This window comes from Natrix helvetica (genome assembly GCF_964273705.1).
Source record: "Natrix helvetica genome assembly, chromosome: 7".
Lineage (NCBI taxonomy): Eukaryota > Metazoa > Chordata > Lepidosauria > Squamata > Natricidae > Natrix > Natrix helvetica.
Genome location: NC_138558.1, coordinates 5118188 through 5141632, shown reverse-complemented (window position 1 = coordinate 5141632; position 23445 = coordinate 5118188).

Here is a 23445-nt window from a genome sequence, read left to right as displayed (position 1 = left end):
CTCTGTGCATGAACACACTGGGAACAGGCTCCAGCGGTTCTTCTGCCCCACTGATGTCTGACTCCGAAGGCAGCTGATAACTGTCAGACGGCTCTGGCCCCCTCTCTGCCTCTGACACAGAGCCCTTGTCCGAGCCTTCCCCAGACTCAAGGACAATGTTCCTCTCCAACCTCCTCACTCTCTGAATCTGCTGCCAGCTCTGCTGGCCGCTGGGGGGCTGCAACATTTAGTTGGCATTTAGCAATAGTCCTGATTTTATATGATTGGAGGAGACCTTGGATGACTGATGGATAGCAGATAATTTTGTAGAGCAAATATAATATGGTGAGGAAATGTTCAAGTTTCAAAGTAAAGTTTTCATTATTTTCAGTCGAACAGTAGAATAACGGATTTGGAAGGGACTGTTCTGAGCTAAGCTTCCCCAAAAAGCCCGAGGCAGAGTCCTGGTCCCGACAAAACCCCTTTTATTAAACGAATGTGTATTCCTCTCATTCATACTCAGCAAAGGCCTGGCAAACAGTCTTTCAAAGGAGTAATTAGGACTACAGACCTTATCTATCTTGGAAGGCTGACATGTAAATATTTTCCAAATGAGGTGCTATGCAAGGAAAGACTGGGCACAGAGTCTCTGAGATTCAGGGACAGATCTTCACACTCCTGAAACAAATCTAACGACTGAACAAATGAATTGTTTCTTGTAAAAGCCCACTCCCCTTTCACTCCTTTTTTTATTTCCTATGGGATGGGCCATTCACCGTCCACCTGTGACTTTACTGCCAAGGCAACCCTGATTTCTGACTTGTCCTTGTCTTCTGGCAGCTCTGTGCATGCACATACTGGGAACAGGCTCCAGCTGTTCCTCTGCCTCACTGCTGTCTAGCTCAGAAGGCAGCTGATCACTGCCAGACGGCCTTGGTCCTGTCTCTGCCTCCAATGTACAGCCCTCATCCGAGTCTTCCCCAGCCTCCAGGACTGGCCCAAGTTCCTCCCCAACCTCCTCACTCTTTGACTCTGCTGCCAGCTCTGCTGGATGCTGTCGGGCCACAACACTGACCTTGGAGTTCAACCTTCTAGTTCAACCCCCTGTTTAAGCAAGAGACGTTTTATTGTCTAATGATTGTTAAAAACCTCCTGCGATGAATCACCCACAAATTCTCAAGGCAAGCCATTCTACTGATTAATTGTTCTCACTGCCACAACATTTCTCCTTAGTTCAAGATTGCTTCTATCCTTGGTTAGTTTCCATCCTTTGCTTCTTGTCCTGCCTTCTGGTGTTTTGGAGAATAGGTTGACTCCCTCTTCTTTGTGGCAGCTCCCCAAATATTGGAACACTACTATCATGTCTCCCCTAATCGGTTAAGTGGCACCTGCTGAGGCTTGAAAGGCATAGATGAATATAAATTTGGTTCGTGTTGGCAGATTTGAAAATATGAATCTATTCCTTCCAGTCAAATGCTTTTTTTTTTGAATGCATTGAAAAATCTTTCTCTATTTGTCTTTGGTGGCTTTTCTTAATATAAGGAGTCTCGGGATATACGACTTTGAATAATATGAACTGTTTGAAAGACAAATATTCCTGGTTTGTCTTCTTTCTAATAATCTTTCCCCGGTGTGTGCTTTAAAAAAGACTTCAGCCCGGTTTTGCATTCTTCAAATGTAAATATTTCTGAGATTCACATCCTTGCACAAAGCATCTTCAAACAACCTCTCTTTTTCAGATCCATCCTTTGCATCTTGTTTGGTCTATTTTGGCTCTATTTTTTTTTAAAACAAACGGATTGTTCCAATTCATTCCATGCAGGACTTATTTCACTTTGTTGAGTTTTACCATGTTGCCACCGGGTGTGGAATAACAGAATAACAGGCTTGGAAGGGTCTTCTAGTCCAACACCCTTCTTAGGCAGGAAACCTAAGGACAAGTGGTTATCCAATTTCTTCTTAAAAACCTCCAGTGTTGGAGCATTCACAACTTCTGGAGGCAAGATGTTCCACTGATTAATTGTTCTCACTGTCAGGAAATTTCTCCTTAGTTCTAAGTTGCTTCTCTCCTTGATTAGTTTTGTTGCTCTTCTCTGCACTCTTTCGAGGGTCTCAATCTACTGTCAAGTCTAGAGTTTAGTGACTCAACAACAACATGACAGATCTACCTTCAATTTTCCCTATGAGAACATTGTGAGGTTCATACCATTGCATCTTTACAAGCTGTGCTATCTATGCACATCTTACCAATAAGATGTTGTTTTATAGTATATTATGGCATGGAAAAGAAATCTAAGAACATTTTCTCTCTCTCTCTCTCTCAAGTGACAATAAGCATAGCAGATGATTGATCAAGGTTTTTTTTTTAAAGTCATGTTAGCCTTACTGCTTTGAAGTAACAAAATGATTTTCAATTTAATTTTCTGAATGGGTGTGTGTGTGTGTACTAGCAGAGAAATTAATTGGAACTGCACTGAACAAAACTCCTTGATCTTATAGTTTTCTTTCTTCATTAAATACACAAACAAAATGCTGTATCTATCTATGAATCTTTGTCATAATGTGTATTCTGAATATAGCATCTTGCATAATTCATGATGTCTGCCTGTCTGTCTGTCTTTCTTTCTTTCTTTCTTTCTTTCTTTCTTTCTTTCTTTCTTTCTTTCTTTCTTTCTCTCCCTCCTTTCCTCTCTCCCTCCATCCTTCCTTCTTTCTCTTTCTTTTGTTCTTTCTCTCTCACTCCTCTCCTCCCTCTTTCTTTCTTTCTCTTTCTTTCTCTTTCTTTCTTTCACTCTTCCTTCCCACTTTCCTTTTTTCCTTTTCCTTCTTTCTCCCTCTCTCCCTTCCTTCTTGCCTTCAAGTCAGCCTTGATATTGGTGATTGCCTGGATAAGTCCCTGGCAAGGTTTTTTTGGAAGTGCTTTGCCATTGTCTGCTTCTTAGGGCTGAGGAGAATGACTGGCCCAAAGTCACCCAGCTGGCTTTGTCCCAAAAGTGGAACTAGAACTCATGGTTTCTTGATTTATTGAATAAGGACAGGTTACAGCAGACTTCATTTCACTGTGGACAAGGGAAAAAAAATGCAACCTCAGTAAAATAATCTGTGAAGTCAATGAGATGCTCCATCTAATATAACTGAGGATCATCCAATCTTTATTTGAGATGTATCTACCTGAAATGAGCTACAATTCTATCCATTGAGAAATGTGCTAATGAGACCTCTTCAATTATATGATTGTATAAATCATTAGAATGAAGCAGCTATAACAAAGGACACATTAGAAGCATTAGAAGCTCAACATTGGTGCCTTATTTGGTTTTATGACTCACGTCTTTCCTGAAAACAGAGATGGCCATAAGTCATGATGGACACATGGGTACATTCAAGAATAGAAGCCATGGGGTTTTGAATACCAGTTTCTGGGAATATGAGCTGGACATGTTTGTGTTCCTTCTGGTTTGTGGGTTTCCCATCGGTGTTTTGACTGCTGTCCATGAGAAACTAGATAATGGATTGGGTAGAGTTTTGGTCCAATTCAATGTCTTCTATTCTTAGAAATTAGAAACCCATTTTTTGTCATTGGTGCATTTGCTTAGTCTGTCATGTTTTCAAATCCATTCTAGGGAAAAAAATGCACGTGGTCAGTTTTGCCAAGGACCATTTATGAACTGTTGTTTCTACATTTCATGGAATTTCATGGAAGTCGCTACATTTCAGTGACTTAAAACAGAGAGTCATAGAGATGGATGTAACCTTGGAGGCCAGCTTGTCCGGTACCACTACATTCATAATTTTAAATCCCGCGGACCACTAATACGATCTGCCTAATGACCGGCTGGGTGGGGTGGCAAGGTGGTCATGTGACTGTGTGGATGTGGCCAACTTGATGTCACTCACGTCGAGGGGCGCCTCGCCAGCCTCTACTCGCCCCTCCTGGCCTGCCCATCTGGGTTCCTTAGGGCCCCACCAGGAAGCAGTTGCTGGAGCTAAGCAGCCACCAGGAGAAAAGAGTTGGCAAAACAGCTCAGTTCAAATTGGATCTGACCGAGAAGGAGGCTCAGCAGAAGCACCTCACTGAGGACTAGGAGCATAGGCTTTCCAAGCAGAGGGAAGACCTGCGGGAGTGCAAGGCCAGGTACTGGAGACTCACTGGGCTGAGATGGTCAGCCAGTTCCAGGCCATGATGCAGTCCCACTGGAATGAGGCCCTCCGGCTCTTCGTCACCAGCAGTTCTTCCCTCCAGCCTTCGCCCAAAGCCCCCCACCAGGAGGCTGAAGCAGACCCCAAGTCAGAATTTCTGCCCCCCTCCGACCCACACAAAAAGACCCCAAAGGGGGAGACTCTCTGCAGCAACACAAGCGTTCATTGCACGTATCCCTCCCAGGGACAGTAGTTTGAGGACCCTGGATTTAGTGCAATATGAAAAATGGAAATAATTTTTCTGCGTACCACCAAACTTTTCTCGCAGACCATCATTGATCCACGAACCACCAATTGGTGACGACTGGACTAGAACCTCTCTGACAGATGCCCATCTATTCTCTGTTTGAAGTCCTCTAGCAAAGGAGAGATTAAAAGGGAACCAGGCCATCAAAGAGCACAGTGGATGGACACCATCAAAGCTGGCATCAGCCAGAGCATACAACCACTCAAAGAATAGTGCAAAATGGGAAGATATGGAGAGACCTGGCCCGTAGAATCGCCAAGAATTGGAGACAACAGAATGGATAACTGTTCTGACCCGCCAGCGGCCAGCAGAGGTGGTGGCAGACTCAGACAGTGAGGAGGTTGGGGAGGATGTTTTTATGTTTCTATGTTTTTATGTTTGTATGTTTGTAGTCCATTTTATCTATTTCATTTGACTGTACACCGCCCCGAGTCCCTTTGGGGAGAGGGGGCGGTATAAAAATCGAAATAAAGGTAAAGGTAAGGAACCTGGGCCAGTCCTGGAGTCTGGGGAAGGCTCGGACGAGGGCTCTGTGTTGGAGGCAGAGAGGGGGCCAGAGCCGTATGCCAGTTATCAGCTGCCTTTGGAGTCAGACATCAGTGGGGCAGAAGAACAGCTGGAGCCTGTTCCCAGTGTGCGCATGCACAGAGTTTCCAGACGAAGGGAACAGCTAAAGAACAGGGGTGGACTTGAAAGTAAAGCCACAGGTGGATGATGAATGGCCCCTCCCAGAGGAAATAAAAGAGGAGCAAAGGGGGAGTGGAGTTTGCAGGAGACATTTAGTTTGCTTAATTGGTCCGTGACTCTCTGAGACTCCTTGCCAAGTTCTGCAGATATCGACCTGGCAGCTCTCCAAGCCAGATAAGGTCTGTGACTGTAAATCCTCCCTCAAAAGACTTTGCTGGATGGGAATGAGCAGAATTCACAGTCAGTTAATAAAAAGGGTTTTTGTCGGAGAGGGGGACAGGGCCGTCCGACAGTTATCAGCTGCCTTCGGAGTTGGATATCAGTGGGGCAGAAGAACAGCTGGAGCCTGTTCCCGATGTGCGCATGCGCAGAGCTGCCAGATGAAGGGAACAGCTAAAGAACAAGGGCCAACTCAGGAGTAAAGGCACAGGTAGATCCTCCCATAGGGAATAAAAGAGGAGAGAAAGCGGAGTGGAGTTTGCAGGAGTTCCATTCATTCAGGTGAAGATCTGTTCCTGACTTCTTACCAAGGAATTGCTGCTACAGCATTGGAGTTTGGAAGATATAGGTCTGGCAGCTCTCCAAGCTTGAAAAAGGTCTGCAGTTGTGAAATCTCTTGAAAGACTGTTGGCCGGGACTTTGCTGGAGAGGAATTCCCATTAACCTAAATAAAAGAGGTTTTTGGGGGGGACAAAGAGTCTGCTTCGTGATCTTGGGAGGCCTAGCTCAGAACAATAACATCATCATCAAGATGTCTGCCCAAATTTGTGCCTATAACCAGCAGTGAGTTGAAAAAGGTGCTTTTTCCCCCCAAGAGGCAACTGGACTTTCTGGTTTTTCTTTTAAGATGTTTCGCTTCTCATTGAAGAAGCTTCTTCAGCTCATGGTGGCTGGGTTGACCTTAAAAGAAGGTCTCAAGGAAACCCTGAAGGACCAACTGTCCAAATGTCCTAAATTCTCACAGAAGAAATCAGTAGCGAACAACTTCAGGATGCTCCACAATCAGGAGTTAAATTCAGCTCGAAGAAGACCCGAGTTTTTTATCTAATAACAAGAAGATTGAGACATAATTTTGTGCTCACTTGAATAACAAGGACCTTCCTATAAGACTGTGATGTGGTATTACGTCTCTAACACAACCTATGGCATCTTCTGGGAGGAGAATAAATGACAATAACACCCACACATCTTTTGGGTAAATGCCTTCCTCCCCTTCACTTTGTTCTGAGTCTCTCGTCACAGAATTCTTAATATTGTGGACTTACGCAAAAAGAGAAGCCATAATTACACAGCAGGTATTGAGGAGAGCTTGGATTACAGGTTGTAGAGCAGATAGCTTTGCAGAGCAAATATAGTAGGGTGGGGAAATGTTCAAGTTTCAAAGTAAAGTTTTCCTTGTTTTCAGTAGAAAAATAGAATAACAGAGTTGGAAGGGACCTTGGAGGTCTTCTATCTGCACCCTCTGCTTGAGCAAGAGGCCCTTCATTGTCCAATCTCTTCTTAAAAACCTCCTGTGATGAACCACTCACAACTTCTGGTGGCAAGCTGTTCCACTGATTAATTGTTCTCACTGCCACGAAATTTCTCCTTATTTCTAGGTTGCTTCTCTCCTTGTTTAGTTTCCATACATTGCTTGTCCTGCCTTCAGATGCTTTGGAGAACAGGTTGACCCACTCTTCTTTGGGGCAGCCCCTGAGATGTTGGAAGACTGCTATCATGTTATAATAATAATAATAATAATAATAATAATAATAATTTAAATTTATTTGCCGCTCCCTTTCCGAATAGGACTCGGGGCGGCGTACAATGGAGTAAAAAACATATGACATTTACATAAATCCATGACATACATAAGTATATAGACACACATGTTCGGAGGAGGTTAACAGATACAATACATAGACAATTAAAAACCATTAAAATACCCTAATTATAAAACCCCATGTACAATCCAAATTCAAAATGTTAAAAACAGACAGTCAGGAGGGATACGAGAAAATTACGGTTGAGCCAGGCCAGATAGTTGGAAGAGGTGGGTCTTCAGTTGTACACGGAAGGAGCGGAGATCGGAAGTAATCCTGATGTCCCGGGGGAGGTCATTCCACAGGGCTGGGCCCATCACAGAGAAGGCTCTGCTCCTGGGTGTCGCCCCCCGACACTGTTTGGCGGTCGGCACCCGGAGAAGTCCCTCTCTGTGAGAGCGGATTGGTCGTAGGGATGTGTGGGGCAGGATGCGATCCTGCATGTAACTAGGCCCTGTGCCATGGAGCGCTTTAAAGATCATAATCAAAACCTTGAAACGCACTCGGTAGACCACAGGAAGCCAGTGCAGCTCGCGCAGGAGAGGTGTTACAGGGGAGAATCTAGTCCTCCCCATGATCACCCGCGCGGCCGCGTTCTGGACCAACTGTAGTCTCCGAGTGCATCTCAAAGGAAGCCCCATGTAGAGAGCATTGCAGTAGTCCAGGCGAGACGTCACCAGCGCATGGGTGACTGTGCGTAGGGCATCCCGGTCCAATAAGGGGCGCAATTGGCGCATCAGGCGAACCTGATGGAACGCCCCCCTTGCCACGGCTGTTACATGGACCTTCTTTTCATTAGACTAGATGTGGGAAGAAATATCTAAAGTTCAGTCCCAAGCTGGGAGAAAGGCACTGGAGACAAAATGGAGGCTGGAAGCTGATTGGAAAGAGGGTCCATTTACAGGACCACATGTTTTGTTAAAATAGTCATGACTGGGAGAGACATGGGGACAAGGTCAGCCAATGAATAGGCACAGCAACTACGTCAGCCAATGGGAGCTTAAACAGACCTGACTCTGTGCAGAGAATTGAAACAGAAACTTAAGCAGTCTGCTGCTCTGAGAAGTAAACTAGCACTGTCTGGACTTGTCTGCTGAAATGAAACTAACTGCTTGTGTTTGCTTGTAACTTTCCTGCCTTGTGTTTACTTGGAAGAACCTCCTGTTGGTATTGTACATTTATCCATTTATTCTTATGTATATAAAGGAGTTCATGAATCCAGCTGAATCAATTATCTGTGTGTCAGAGATGGGATTCTATAGGTTTGCACCAGTTTGGGTGAACCGGTAGTGGCGATGGTGTGAGGCTCCACCCACCCACCCAGATGTCATCACAGACCTTCTGTGCATGCTCCCACTACCAAACCGGTAGTAAAGATAAGAGGATACCATTACTGCTGTGTATTCTTTCTGGATTTGATTTTTCCGCAACAAACTCTGACATATTTGTGGTCCTGGTGCAGCTGACAACATGGAGTTGAGAGCAGAGGGGGGGGTGTATTTATACCTTTTCTTGGGCTTTGCACTTGAACTTCCTGTTCCTGTTCTGCAACATGCATTCTATTGGCTATTGTAGGGGTCATAGCTGGCTCTGTAGGTTGTCTGAGCTACGTTTAGTTGACGTTTGGACTGCTGATGCAATGAAGGGGCTTGTTGGGCAATTCCTATTGTGGCTGAGGGCTAATCCTACCTTTGTTCAGACCTTGCTGGAGGGAATTTGCTTGTGGATAGAGCTATCTATCTTTTTTATCTCTTAAGTGCTGACATCTGCTGAGGGCTATTAAGAAAGGTGGGGGCTGCTTTCCAGGAGCATATTTCTTCCATTTCTCATCCAGGGAAGCATAATATTCTGCCTTTTTAAATATTTCTCAAAATATTTCATTCTCCTAGGAGAGGGGTGGGTGCTAACTTTCTACACAGACATATCCAATTCCTGCCACCATTCTTTATGTGTTTTAGCCTCCAGTCCAGAGTGATAACCAGACCCTTTCTTTTATCTTACTTTTTTAAATGTAAGCTACCCCCCCACCTCCACTGATTTCAAAATATATTTCAAAAGCATCTCCCAACCCATGCATTAATTTGCACTCATCCACTGCTCTCTTTAATCAATGCGAGACTTAACCAAAGGATGTGCATGTTCAGCTTTCAGCACATTATCAGTTCCAAAGAAAGGACGTAAGATAAAAAGAAAAACAAATGTACTGAATGTTGGGACTTTTTTAAAAAAAGAGATCTGATGCCAGTAAATGAAATATGCATTTCAGAACTGGTGAGTCACCGGGCTAGGGGCAAATGAAAGTGACTCATGGCTAAAGGCAATGCGAACAAATGCAGAAGTTTTTGAAATGCAATTCTCATTATCAGATGCATAGGGCTCGGTCTGTTCGAAATATCCAGATGTGTTGTGGCCCAGCAGGAGCCGTTGGAACTGCCACCAGACTCCGACAGCGAGGGTCCCTATGAGTCGGCTCTGGAGGATGTGGAGGACCCTGGGCAGGGTTCTGACTCCGAGCAGGGCGCAGAGAGGCTGGTCGGCCACCAGGAGGCGCCTGAGGCATGGAGCAGTGGTGAAAGCCAAAGGGAGGATGCTCCTGATGTCATGCCTTGGAGCAGTGGGGAGGAGTCACAGGACAGTGAGTCAGACATCAGCAGTGAGTTGTTAGATGCTCGTTATCGGCGCGCTAACAGGCGTAAGGAGCAATTAAGCAGTTACCGGAGGTAATTGCTTTCAGCTGCTGATAATAAGACTCCTCTCCAGACTATAAAAGGACGGCTTGTGCACACGCCCTTTGCAGAAGTCAACGCATGAACTAAGGTGGGAGAACAGTCTTGTGAGCGTGGCAGGCTGGATTGCTGCCAGTGCTATCAGTGCCGAGTTGTTATGAAGGCTTATTTGTGTTGGATTGCTGCCAAGGACCTGTTCTGTCTGTCAATAAATCCGGTACCTTATCTGTGGCTCGGAGTGTGTGTGTGTGTTGGTGTGGGGGGGGGGTCAGAACACAGATGCTAGCTTTTCAGTTCAAAATAGAGCTGGAAAGGGACCCCGGAGGTCTTCTAGTCCAACCCCCTGCCCAAGCAGGAGACCCTATGATTTCAGACAAGTCCAGTCTCTTCTTAAAAACCTCCTGTGGTGAAGTACCAACAACTTCTGGTTTATTATTCTCACTGTCAAGAAATTTCTCTTTATTCGAGGTTGCTTCTCCCCTTGATTAGTTCCCATCCATTGCTTCTTATCCTGCCTTCAGGTGCTTTGAAAAATAGGTTGACATCCCCCCCCTCTTCTTTACGACATCCCCTCAGATACTGGAACACTGCTATCATGTCACCCCTAGTCCTTCTTTTCTCTAGACTGACCAAACCCAAATTCTGCAACCGTTCTTCATATGTTTTAGTCTCCAAGCGTTTAATCATCCTAGTTGCTCTTCTCTGCACTTTCTCTAAAGTCTCAACATCTTTTTTTGTATTGTGGTGGGCCAAAACTGGGTACTGTCTTCCAGGTGTGGCCTTACTAGATAGATAGATAGATAGATAGATAGATAGATAGATAGATAGATAGATAGATAGATGCTAGATAGATAGATAGATGCTAGATAGATAGATAGATAGATGCTAGATAGATAGATAGATGCTAGATAGATAGATAGATAGATAGATGATAGATAGATGATAGATAGATAGATAGATACATAGATAGATACATAGATAGATACATAGATAGATGATAGATAGATAGATGATAGATAGATAGATAGATAGATGATAGATAGATAGATAGATAGATAGATAGATAGATAGATAGATAGATGCTAGATAGATAGATAGATGCTAGATAGATAGATAAATAGATAGATAGATAGATGATAGATGATAGATAGATAGATAGATAGATACATAGATAGATACATAGATAGATACATAGATAGATGATAGATAGATAGATGATAGATAGATAGATAGATAGATAGATGATAGATAGATAGATAGATAGACAGACAGACAGACAGACAGACAGACAGACAGACAGAATTCTTTATTGGCCAAGTGTGATTGGACACACAAGGAATTTGTCTTTGGTGCATGCGCTCTCAGTGTACATAAAAAGGCAAGATACATTCATCAAGAATCATAAGGTACAGCACTTAATGATAGTCACAGGGTACAAATAAGCACTCAGGAAACAAGCAATCACTTTTTCCAGAGTCTCAACATCTTTTTTGTAATGTGGTGGACCAAAATTGGATGATGTCTTCCAGGTGAGGTCTTACTAAAGTTTCCTAAATTGGTACTAATTTGGCATGATTTTGATTCTATGCTCCTGGTTATACAACCCAGGATTGTGTTGGCTTTCTTTGGCTGCTGTCACAAACATATTTAAGGGATCATCCACTGGGACTCCAAGATCCCTCTCCTACTTATAATGTATTTGAGCCAGGTTTCATTTAATCTGTACATTTAATCTTTGTTCATTTAAAGCTGAACTCAATTTCATAAAGTTGGCGTTAATGGGTAAAATATAATAAAACCCTATGCATCCCTGGTGGCTGAAACAATTCTGAAATAGGCTTTACAGTTAGGAAATAAATACCGTTTAGTAAATAAAATCTGAATACTGCAAAATGATCAACAAGGCTTCAATGGTACGTTAGTTCCAGGAAAGTACAGCGATCGAAACACAAAATGAAATGTAAAGAGCATCCTTGTTAAGTCCTCATAGCACGTTTTGTTGATTTACTCTTTCTAATGAAATGTAAAGAGCATCCTTGTTAAGTCCTCATAGCACGTTTTGTTGATTTACTCTTTCTAATTTGTTCCCCAGGTGATGACAATTTTCACCCTTCAATCATGCAGCTAACAGACTCACATAAAGGACACAGAATGTTTTGTTCCATCTTTTTATTTTTATTTATTTATTTGTGTCACGCCTTCATTATTTTTATAAATGACTCAAGGCAGCGAACAGACCCAACACAGCTTCCCTCTCCTATTTTTTCCCACAACAACCACCTTGTGAGGTGGGTTAGGATGACAGAGAATCTGGCTCAACCTCATCCAGCCAGTTTTCATGCCAAAGGTGGGACTAGAACTCACTGTCTCCTAGTGATTGGTCCAAAATCACCCAGCTGGCTTTCATGCTTCAAGTAGAACTAGAACTCACTTTCTCCTAGTGATTGGCCCAAAATCACCCAGTTGGCTTTCATGCTTCAAGTGGGACTAGAACTCACTGTCTCCTAGTGATTGGCCCAAAATCACCCAGTTGGCTTTCATGCTTCAAGTGGGACTAGAACTCACTGTCTCCTAGTGATTGGTCCAAAATCACCCAGTTGGCTTTCATGCTTCAAGTAGAACTAGAACTCACTGTCTCCTAGTGATTGGCCCAAAGTCACCCAGTTGGCTTTCATGCTTCAAGTAGAACTAGAACTCACTTTCTCCTAGTGATTGGCCCAAAATCACCCAGTTGGCTTTCATGCTTCAAGTGGGACTAGAACTCACTGTCTCCTAGTGATTGGCCCAAAATCACCCAGTTGGCTTTCATGCTTCAAGTGGGACTAGAACTCACTGTCTCCTAGTGATTGGCCCAAAATCACCCACTTGGCTTTCATGCTTCAAGTGGGACTAGAACTCACTGTCTCCTAGTGATTGGCCCAAAATCACCCAGTTGGCTTTCATGCTTCAAGTAGAACTAGAACTCACTTTCTCCTAGTGATTGGCCCAAAATCACCCAGTTGGCTTTCATGCTTCAAGTGGGACTAGAACTCACTGTCTCCTAGTGATTGGCCCAAAATCACCCAGTTGGCTTTCATGCTTCAAGTAGAACTAGAACTCACTGTCTCCTAGTGATTGGCCCAAAATCACCCAGTTGGCTTTCATGCTTCAAGTAGAACTAGAACTCACTGTCTCCTAGTGATTGGCCCAAAATCACCCACTTGGCTTTCATGCTTCAAGTGGGACTAGAACTCACAGTCTCCTAGTGATTGGCCCAAAATCACCCAGTTGGCTTTCATGCTTCAAGTAGAACTAGAACTCACTGTCTCCTAGTGATTGGCCCAAAATCACCCACTTGGCTTTCATGCTTCAAGTAGAACTAGAACTCACTGTCTCCTAGTGATTGGCCCAAAATCACCCAGTTGGCTTTCATGCTTCAAATGGGATTCATGTCTCACTTTCTATCTTAGTACCTTAACCACTAGGCTAAACTGCCTCTTTCACTGCCTAGAATATTTCCATAGTAAATATATGTCAGCTAGTACTGTTTTATAAGGTCCTGGTAACACCACATTTGGAAAATTGCATCCAGTTTGGTCATCACAATATTAAAAAAAAGATATTGAGACTCAGGAAAGAGTGCAGAGAAGAGCAGCAAAGATGATTAGGGGTCTGGAGGCTAAAACATATGAAGAACGGTTGCAGGAATTTGGTATGTCTAGTCTAGTGAAAAGAAGGACTTTGGGAGACATGATAGCAGTTTTCCAATATTTGAGGGACTGCCACAGAGAAAAGAGGGGTCATCCTATTGTCTAAATTACCTGAGGGCAGAAAAGACACAATGAATTGAGGCTAATCAAGGAGAGAAGCAACCTGGAATTAAGGAGAAGTTTCCTAACAGTAAGGACAGTTAATCAGTGGAACAACTTGCCTCCAGAAGTTGTGAAGGCTCCAACACTGGACGTTTTCAAGAAGAGACTGGACAGCCATTTGTCTGAAATGGTAAAGGTTGGACTAGAAGACCTCCCAGGTCCCTTCCAACTCCATTATTCTGTTGTTTTCTGTTATTTGCTTACACTTAAGGGACAGAATGTTGCCAAACTAACGTTATAATCTTCTAACCTCTTGATATAACCTGCATATTTTTATTTTCAGATTCTCACTTGAAGGAGTAATGCTTGGTTTTAATAAATTTGGGAAGAATAGTTGGGTCAATATATTAATCCATATGCATCTAATTTGGGGCACATTGGCACAAAAGGTTCTTGCGACGTGAATGCGGCATTGCTTTGTGCCCAAGGAAGTGAGAGTTCAGGACACATTGGCATTTTCCTTGCAGCTCAAGCCAGCAGAGGCAGTTAAGTATAGAAATCTGCAGCAAACATCAATCTTTGCTTAACTTTCTTTTGCTCAGAAATGCTTCCAAATGCTTCCTCGGTGAAATGGCAGAGTTAGTATGCTATATTTGGGATAATAGTAAATTAATACTTCATGAAGGAAACTACTAAAAACAGGAGATTTTCAAGAAGACACCGGACAGCTGTTTGCCTGGAATGGTATAGGGTCTCCTGCTTGAGTAGGGGGTTGGACTAGAAGATCTGGGTTCTGCAGAGAGGTCATTCACAAGGATGGACAATGGAGATTCTGCCTGTTGCTTCATAAAAATGTCACCCTTGCATATTGGATGAATAGAGATAGATAGATAGATAGATAGATAGATAGATAGATAGATAGATAGATAGATAGATAGATAGATAGATAGATAGATAGATAGAAAGGCAGGCAGGCAGGCAGACAGGCAGACAGACAGATGATAGGATACATAGATGATGATAGATGATGATAGGATAGATAGATAGATAGATAGATAGATAGATAGATGGATGGATGGATGGATGGATGGATGGATGGATGGATGGATGGATGCATAGAGAGGGAGGGAGGGAGGGAGGTAGATGATAGATAATAAATGATATAGGATAGATAGATAGATGATAGAATAGATAGATAGATAGATAGATAGATAGATAGATAGATAGATAGATAGATAGATAGATAGGCAGGCAGGCAGGCAGGCAGGCAGGCAGGCAGGCAGGCAGGCAGGCAGGCAGGCAGGCAGACAGACAGACAGACAGACAGACAGACAGATGATAGGATACATAGATGATGATAGATGATGATAGGATAGATAGATAGATAGATAGATAGATAGATAGATAGATAGATAGATAGATAGATAGATAGATAGAAAGATAGAAAGATAGAAAGGCAGGCAGGCAGGCAGGCAGGCAGACAGACAGACAGACAGACAGACAGATGATAGGATACATAGATGATGATAGATGATGATAGGATAGATAGATAGATAGATAGATAGATAGATAGATAGATAGATAGATAGATAGATAGATAGATGGATGGATGGATGGATGGATGGATGGATGGATGGATGGATGGATGGATGGAGAGGGAGGGAGGGAGGGAGGGAGGTAGATGATAGATAATAAATGATATAGGATAGATAGATGATAGAATAGATAGATAGATAGATAGATAGATAGATAGATAGATAGATAGATAGATAGATAGATAGATAGATAGATAGATAGGCAGGCAGGCAGGCAGGCAGGCAGGCAGGCAGACAGATGATAGGATACATAGATGATGATAGATGATGATAGAATAGAATAGATAGATAGATAGATAGATAGATAGATAGATAGATAGATAGATAGAAGACATAGATAGATAGATGATAGAATAGATAGATAGATAGATAGATAGATAGATAGATAGATAGATAGATAGATAGATAGATAGGCAGGCAGGCAGGCAGGCAGGCAGACAGACAGACAGATGATAGGATACATAGATGATGATAGATGATGATAGGATAGATAGATAGATAGATAGATAGATAGATAGATAGATAGATAGATAGATAGATAGATAGATGATAGATAGATAGATGAGAGGGAGGGAGGGAGGGATGGGTGGATGGTTGGATGGATGGATTTAAGATATTTTTTTCACCTGATTTATTTGCATTGATGACAACATCATGCAGAATTTATTAAGGCCCAGGGAAGAAAAGTAGGAAGAAAAGAATTAAACTAAATAATATATTATATGAAGCTCAAAATTAAATCAGGTGCACACAGTTTACTACTGGCCAAGGCAGCCTGGCTTGGGAGAATTTGCTTTAAGCTAATATTTGTCTGTTTAGTCAAAACAGGAAAAAGCAAAGAAAGAAATCTGTGTTTTGAAGAAGAATGTGTCAAGTGGCAAGACCTTCTCCCCTCCAATCCCTGGATGCTGTCCTTTATGGATACTTTTTTTTAAATCAGTTCACAAAGGACTGGTGAAGAGCTGCACTTTTTTTTCTCTGTGCTTGTTCACTCTAGAATGATGGAAGATGGACTTCCTTCTCTCCTTCCGTCCTTCCTTCCTTCCTTCCCTCCCTCCCCCTCCCTCCCTTTCTCCCTCTTTCATTTTTCCCTTCCATCCATCCATCCATCCATCCATCCATCCATCCAATCTTCTTCTCCCTTTCCTTCCTTCCTTCCCTCCCCCTCCCTCCCTTTCTCCCTCTTTTATTTTTCCCTTCCACCCATCCTTCCATCCATCCATCCATCTATCCAATCTTCTTCTCCCTTTCCTTCCTTCCTTGCCTCCCCCTCCATCCCTTTCTCCCTCTTTTATTTTTCCCTTCCACCCATCCTTCCATCCATCCATCCATCTATCCAATCTTCTTCTCCCTTTCCTTCCTTCCTTGCCTCCCCCTCCATCCCTTTCTCCCTCTTTTATTTTTCCCTGCCTGCCTCCCTGCCTTCTCCTTTAAGCCAAACTACCTTCAACGCATCCACAGTTTCAGTCAGGGTCTTATTGAATTTTAAAAACCCAGTTTTCCCATCCATCCATCCACCCATCCACTCCTGCTTGTGCTATGTCAGTCTGCCCTTTGTTAGTGTTGCTTTTGTCACTCCTCTCCAATTTAGCTGGAGAATCCACATATTATATGACCATTCCACCTTTTCAAAGTGTTCTCGAGAAAGAGCCACCAACTCCCTTTCTTTTTATCAGCAGCAATCATTTCCCCAAGCATTGTTAATTCTATATTTAGAAGCTATTTGCAGGGAGAGGGACAATTTTAGCAATCTTTCTCTTCTTCTTGTGCTAAGGAGAAATGTTACTGGTGGCATGATCTCCAGTATTCTTAACTGACAAAATGGGGGACGAAGGCTTCAGGCTGAGTGGATAAAAACGGGGGGCGGGGCACATGTCTTTGGAATATAAGGTATCGGTTCTTTCACACGGTGAGGAATTTTTTTAAAAATTTGATTTCTAGACCGCCCCCTCTCCCCGAAGGGACTCGGGGCGGTGTACAGGTACCAAATTAAAAACCTTACAAATAATCATAAATATAGTTAAAATCGAATTAAACTTTAAACCCCTGTACAAATTTATAAAAATTTAAAACTTAGCCTAAGACCAAAATTTAAAAATACAGACTGAGGTGGGAGAGCTGGAATTAGGCCAAGCTGGCTAGATTAAACAGGTGGGTTTTGAGCTTCTTACGGAAGGAGCAGAGGTCCGTGGTTGTTCTATCAGGGGGAAGGTCATTCCAGAGGGTCGGGCCCATCACAGAGAAGGCCCTTCCCCTGGGCGTCGCCCGCTGGCACAGCCTAGTGGACGGCACCCAGAGGAGTCCCTCTCTGTGTGAGTGAATCGGCCAAAGGGATGTGTGGGGCAGGATGCGAACCCGCAAATAATTAGGCCCTGTACCATGGAGCGCTTTGAAGATGAATTCTTGGTTCAAAGTGTCCTCCTTGAATCTGTGAGATGTTAGACCCAAATGGTTTAATCCTCACAGTACAGAAACAAGTCTGGTTTACAATTCAAAAAGTTCATTGAAAAAAAATGAAAAAGTGGTTGCAGGCACCGCCTCTTAGACCCTTCCCAAATTTATTGAGTACAAGAAGAGCAAAAAACAGTTTTCAAACTACACAATGTATAGACCCTAAACATTGCATGCCACGTCTAAGAAGAAGCCCCCCCTTCTCTTAAATCATCCTTTAAGTCATTTTACACTACCAAAGGATCAGCATGACCCTTCCTGCAGAATCCCAGTTATCTTATTTGTGTCTCCTTATTGTTTCACCCTAGGCTCATGATGGTGAACCTATGGCACATGTGCCTGAAGTGGCACATGGAGCCATGTCTCCTGACACATGTGGCATTGCCCGTTCCTCTTCCGCGTTTCTGCCACGCATGGGCACATGATGATCAGTTGACCTTTGTGTGTGTGGTTTTGTTTTCTGGTGTGAGCATGCGTGCCGGCAAGCTGATCGGCATGTGCGCATGTGTGGCAGCAACTGGAAGACTTGCTGGCTAGTCTTGGAAGTACACTTTCTGGTGTGTGCATACCCCCTGGACAGCTCCCCTTCCTAGTCGCGGCCCAGTGCGCAGCAAGCACACAGTGCTCCCTTTTTGGCACTTGGTGGCATGTGCATGTGCACACTCCCTTTTCGGCACTCTGTGCCAAAAAGGTTTGCCACCAGTGCCCTAGGCGGTGGATGTTCCTATCTCACCAACTGGTGGCCTTGTCCCGGGCGTATGTTTCTGTTTTCAAAGGAAGTTATTTTTAACAAGTCATACTGCTTTACTGAGCACATTTGGTAGTTAATTTGCAACAGGAAGAACTCTATAGCTTATTGATACATTTAACACCTTTATAAAAGATTAACTTATTATTTATTTCCTTCAAATCCATCATGCCAAATCATGACTAGATAGTCCTCAATTGTTGGGCGTTGTGGTGGGAAGTGTCCCTGCATCCAAACTCCTGGAATTCTGCACCAGGGATCATCTGCTACCTGTAGTCTTTTTTTCTTTCCTTTCAAATTCATTCTTAAATATACATTCTTATAATTGCTATTTAACATTTGTCAATTCATATCATTTTTCCGCCTGTATATTTACATTTTCATACTTTCTTATTTCCCCTCCCCCTGATTTAATAATGTGTCGTCTGAGTTATTTATTTTTTTGTTCCTTTCTCTTTCTATTTGTATCTTTTTTCAAGCCAATCATAAAATCGCCCCCATGTCCTGTAATACACTGATTCCTCCTTGTCCTTTATTCTCAATGTTAACCTATTCATTTCTGCACAATCTAATATCTTCTTTATTATCTCTCCTTCTGATGGGATTTTGTCTGCTTTCCAATTTTGTGCAAATACAATTCTAGCTGCTGTTATTATTTGTACAATCAGATACGAGTGTTCTTTAGTATATTTCTCTGGTAGAATACCCAATGCTACCTGTAGTCTGACTGTAACAAAGCGGGGCGTTAAATGTAGTGCTTGTGGAAAAAGAAAGACCCCCCCCCAAGGTGCTTTTTCAAGAGGCAACTGAACATTCAGTTTTTTTTTTCCTTTGAAGACGTTTCACTTCTCATCCAAGAAGCTTAGTGGAAACACAAGAAAGCCCAGTTGACTCCTGAAAAATCACCTTTGGGACAACGGTGGATGACTGAGAATCTCCATAGACTTTGAGCCATGCACTTTGCGGTGAGCACCCTTAGAATGATGTGGAAGTATGAATGGATGGGATGACACGGGGCAAAGCACAGAGATAACACTGGCAGCTTGGCAGTTCAAACCACCCCTTTATTGCTCCAAATTTCCCCAAACGGCCCCAAGTTTTTGACAAGTCCCAGAGCAAAGCGATGACAAATGCACACACGCGCGCGCGCGCACACACAGCTCAAGCAGCCTCTGGCTGCAAATAGTCCAGCCCAGCTCTATGTCCTCCAAGGCTGCACAGCAATAAATCCAGCAGGGCAAATTAAGGAGTTCAGGAAGCAAAAGATCCAGGGAATAAGTCCAGAACGCCGGAAAGAATGCAAGGATTTTTGGAAAGTTCAGACTTCGGCACTCAATACTTCAGGAATTCAGCATTTGTTCCTGACAGATGCCACCCACCGCCTCAGTGTCTCCTTAATTTTCATTCCCCAGGCTTTGTGAAGATGGGCAGGGCACTTTTCTCCCGAGTAGCCTGCTCCGTCTGTGCTGTTCTTGCCTTCTCTCCACTCTCCGTGCTCTCGGATCAGGAAGAGGTGGTCCTTGCTCCTTGCCTGAGCTGTGTCTCTCATGTTCATCCTGCCCCTGTTCCTCCTTGTTCCCAAGCTGTCTTAATCCTGAAAGACCCTGGCCCGACTGGTTCTGCCCTTCCCATTTTCCTCTGAAGCCAACAAAGCTGCCCCCTCGATCTCTGTAAGCTCATGTTCCAGCTTGTCTTCCCCCCATAGATTCAGACTCTGACGGGGGCATGGCAATGGATTTCCAGAAAAAAATTGCAGACTACAAGAGCCATTGGCACTACTCAGGTGCACAGATAAACCTCCAAGTGCTTCAACAACCCTCTAAAAGGATGCAAATGACCAGCTGTCTGCAAGGAATATCAATCCCTCCATTCCCTCCCATCCAGTCAGAGCGGAAGAAGCTTCTTGGATAAGAAGCAAAATGTCTTCAAAAGAAAAAGAAGAAGAAAGTCCAGTTGCCTCCTGAAAAAAAGCACCTTTGGGACAACCATGACCTGGATGATGGAGAATCTTCATAAAAAGAAAGAACATATTTCTGTCCTGATAGCAATTAGACAGATTTCTTGATTGATTGCTGATTTCTACATTCATAACCTTTTTCCAACTTTCTTTCCTGGCAGTGAAAGGACCCAAAGTGACGAGAGGGAAAAAAAGCCTCATGCTGAAACACCTTTTTAGTCTGGCTTTGTGACAACCCAGCCGGGAGCATGCAATTGCGATTCCAAGAATGGTTTCCACCCTTTTGCATCAGACAATGTACCATATTTTTCGGAGAATAAGACACACCTTTTCCTCCCCAAAAAGAGGGTGAAAATCTGGGTGTGTCTTATACACTGAATACAGCAGTTTTTGACCTCCTGAAACCCTGCCCCTTCACAAAAAAGGACGTGCAGAGGGTTTGGGAGACCTGCAAAATGCTCCTGGGGGCTGGGGAGGGCAGAAATGAGCAAAAAATAGGCTGATTTTTGCTCATTTTTACCCCTCCAGCCCCCACAAGCCTCCCAAAGCCTATGCATGGCCTGTTTTTTTGCAAAAAAAAAAAAAACAGGACGTTTTTTGCTCATTCCCCCCCCCCCCCAAGTCCCCAGGAGCACCCTACAAGTGTCCTAAAGGCAATGCATACCCTTTTTTTTGGCAAAAAAAAAACCAGGCCCATTTTCATAAAAAACAGGCCATTTTTGCCCCCCTCCCAGACCCAAGGAGCACTTTGCAGGCCTCTCAAATTCTCTGCATGCCCTGTTTTTCACAAAAAATGAGGCTTGCAGAGGGTTTGGGAGGTCTGCAGAGTGCAAACACTTCTTTAAAAATTTACCTCTTCAAAATCTTGGTGCGTCTTATACTCTGGTGCGTCCAATACTCCAAAAAATACGGTACTTTGGTCTCAGGAAAAAAAACAACCTCCTGAGAAAAGGCGAGGAGTCCACAGCAAGGAGGAAGAGAGCTCCTTCCCTCGTGACAAAGCACCTTCCTTGCCACAGTGACATTTTCCCTTTTCACCTGGTTCGGAGTATAGGCGAGATAATTTTCCCCCTTCGAAAGAAGAAGGGAAGGCTGATTTCAATGGAAACGGAGATTGCAATCACCACAAGAGCCTTCGGAGAAGCATAAATAGGTCAGAGAGACCTCGAAATGTTCTTTTGCTTTGTCAAAAGCCGGCTGGGGGCTGCACAAAGGATCGGTCCTCTCTTAACACCTGAATGGAGACACAGCACGGGTGATTTCGACGCCAAACACAAAAGCGACAATATCCTGGGCTAATGGGCTCAGTTAAAAGCATGTTAAAAGTGGTGTGATTTTTTTCCCCTCTCTCTCCACCATTTATCTTAAGACTGAGATCCGGGGGCAAAAATACAGATAGTTCTTGACTTACGACCGTTCATTTAGTGACCATTTTCAAAGTTACAACAGCAGCGAAAAAAGGGACGTGTGACCGTTTTTCACCCTTTGCAGCCTTCCCGTGTTTGCGTGATTGACATCGGCATCAAACGATTGTATATAGATTAGGGAGAAAACCCAACACTTGTTTCCGTGGATGATGTTACCTGGTTGGGTAATGAAACATCTGCAATCAAATAACCAGAGAACACCAAGAGTTTAATCCTGACCTACAGATGCTTCTCTTCCATTAGTACGTTGTCGGTTTCAGGGAGCCATTCTGAGCTATATTTAGACCAGAAAATATGTTTCTGCCTTATTAATAGCAATTCATACACTAAAATAGTTACTGTTTCTGGCCTCAAAAATCTAGAGGTTGAACATGACCACCAGATGGCAATAAAGAGGCAAACAAACTATGCCTGCTCTACTGCCCTCTTGTGGTTGTCCACATTTTGAACAGGAAGGAAGGAAGGGAGGAAGGAAGGAAGGAAGGAAGGAAGGAAGGAAGGAAGGAAGGAAGGAAGGAGGGGGAGGGAGGAAGAAAGGGAGGATATGAATTAATGCAGAGTTACCATGGGGATGGAAGGGAGGGAGAAAGAAAGGGAGGGAGGATATGAATTAATGCAGAGTTACCATGGAGTGGGAGGGAGGGAGGGAAGGAAGGAAGGAAGGAAGGAAGGAAGGAAGGAAGGAAGGAAGGAAGGAAGGAAGGAAGGAGGGGGAGGGAGGGAGGAAGAAAGGGAGGATATTAATTAATGCAGAGTTACCATGGGGATGGAAGGGAGGGAAGGAGGAAGAAAGGGAGGGAGGATATGAATTAATGCAGAGTTACCATGGGGTGGGAGCGAAGGAAGGAAGGAAGGAGGGGCAAGGGCGGAAGAAGAAAGGGAGGATATGAATTAATGCAGAGTTACCATGGGGATGGAAGGAAGGAAGGGAGGAAAGAGGGAGGGAGGGAGGAAGAAAGGGAGGGAGGATATGAATTAATGCAGAGTTACCATGGGGAAGGGAAGGAGGAGAGGGAGGAAGAAAGGGAGGATGTGAATTAATGCAGAGTTACCATGGGGAGGGAAGGAAGGAAGGAAGGAAGGAAGGAAGGAAGGAAGGAAGTTTGATGGATTGATGAGATGCCATTAAGTTGGAGTTGACTCTCAACAGTCACAAAGATTGACCCTCTCTACGTTGCTCTGCTTCTAACCAGGTTCTTCAGATCTTCCCAGGATGTAGCACCCACCACACTTAAGTCTGTCCATCTCCTTTGCCGTTGATTGTCCTCCTCTTCTTCTTCTCTTTATTCCCACCATCAAACCTTTCTCTAGAGACGCGGATCTCTGGGTAATGTCTCCAAAAAATATAAATATTTGGACATTTATGCCCGAAGCAAGAACTCTGGGTGGATTCCTTCGAAGGCACTTTGTGCATTTATTTTCTTGGCAGTCCGTGATATTCTCAGGAGACTTCTCCAACCTCTAAGTTCAAAAGTATCGATTGTCAGGCCTGCAGCTATCTTTTCTTTTGGATCTCAGGCCTGCCACACTTTCTATTATTCTACTATGCATTTTCTATTGTGGGAAAATGAGAGGGGGGATTGTATGGAGTTAGATGGTATGTAGCCATAACAAAATTCTTTCTAGAAAACCAAGGTCATCCTTTGTGTTTACACCTCTGCACTTGACCAGAACTGGATGGGTGGAACTGCCAGCGTGGTAGTGGGGGATTGGACCATGTGATGGACTTGTGGGTGTGGGGGCAAGATCTTGAACTTTCAACTGGGTGGGGAAAACCGGGAAGCTTTCAGATTCGGGTTTACCCAGATGTGCCAACATGGCTCTCTTCATCAATT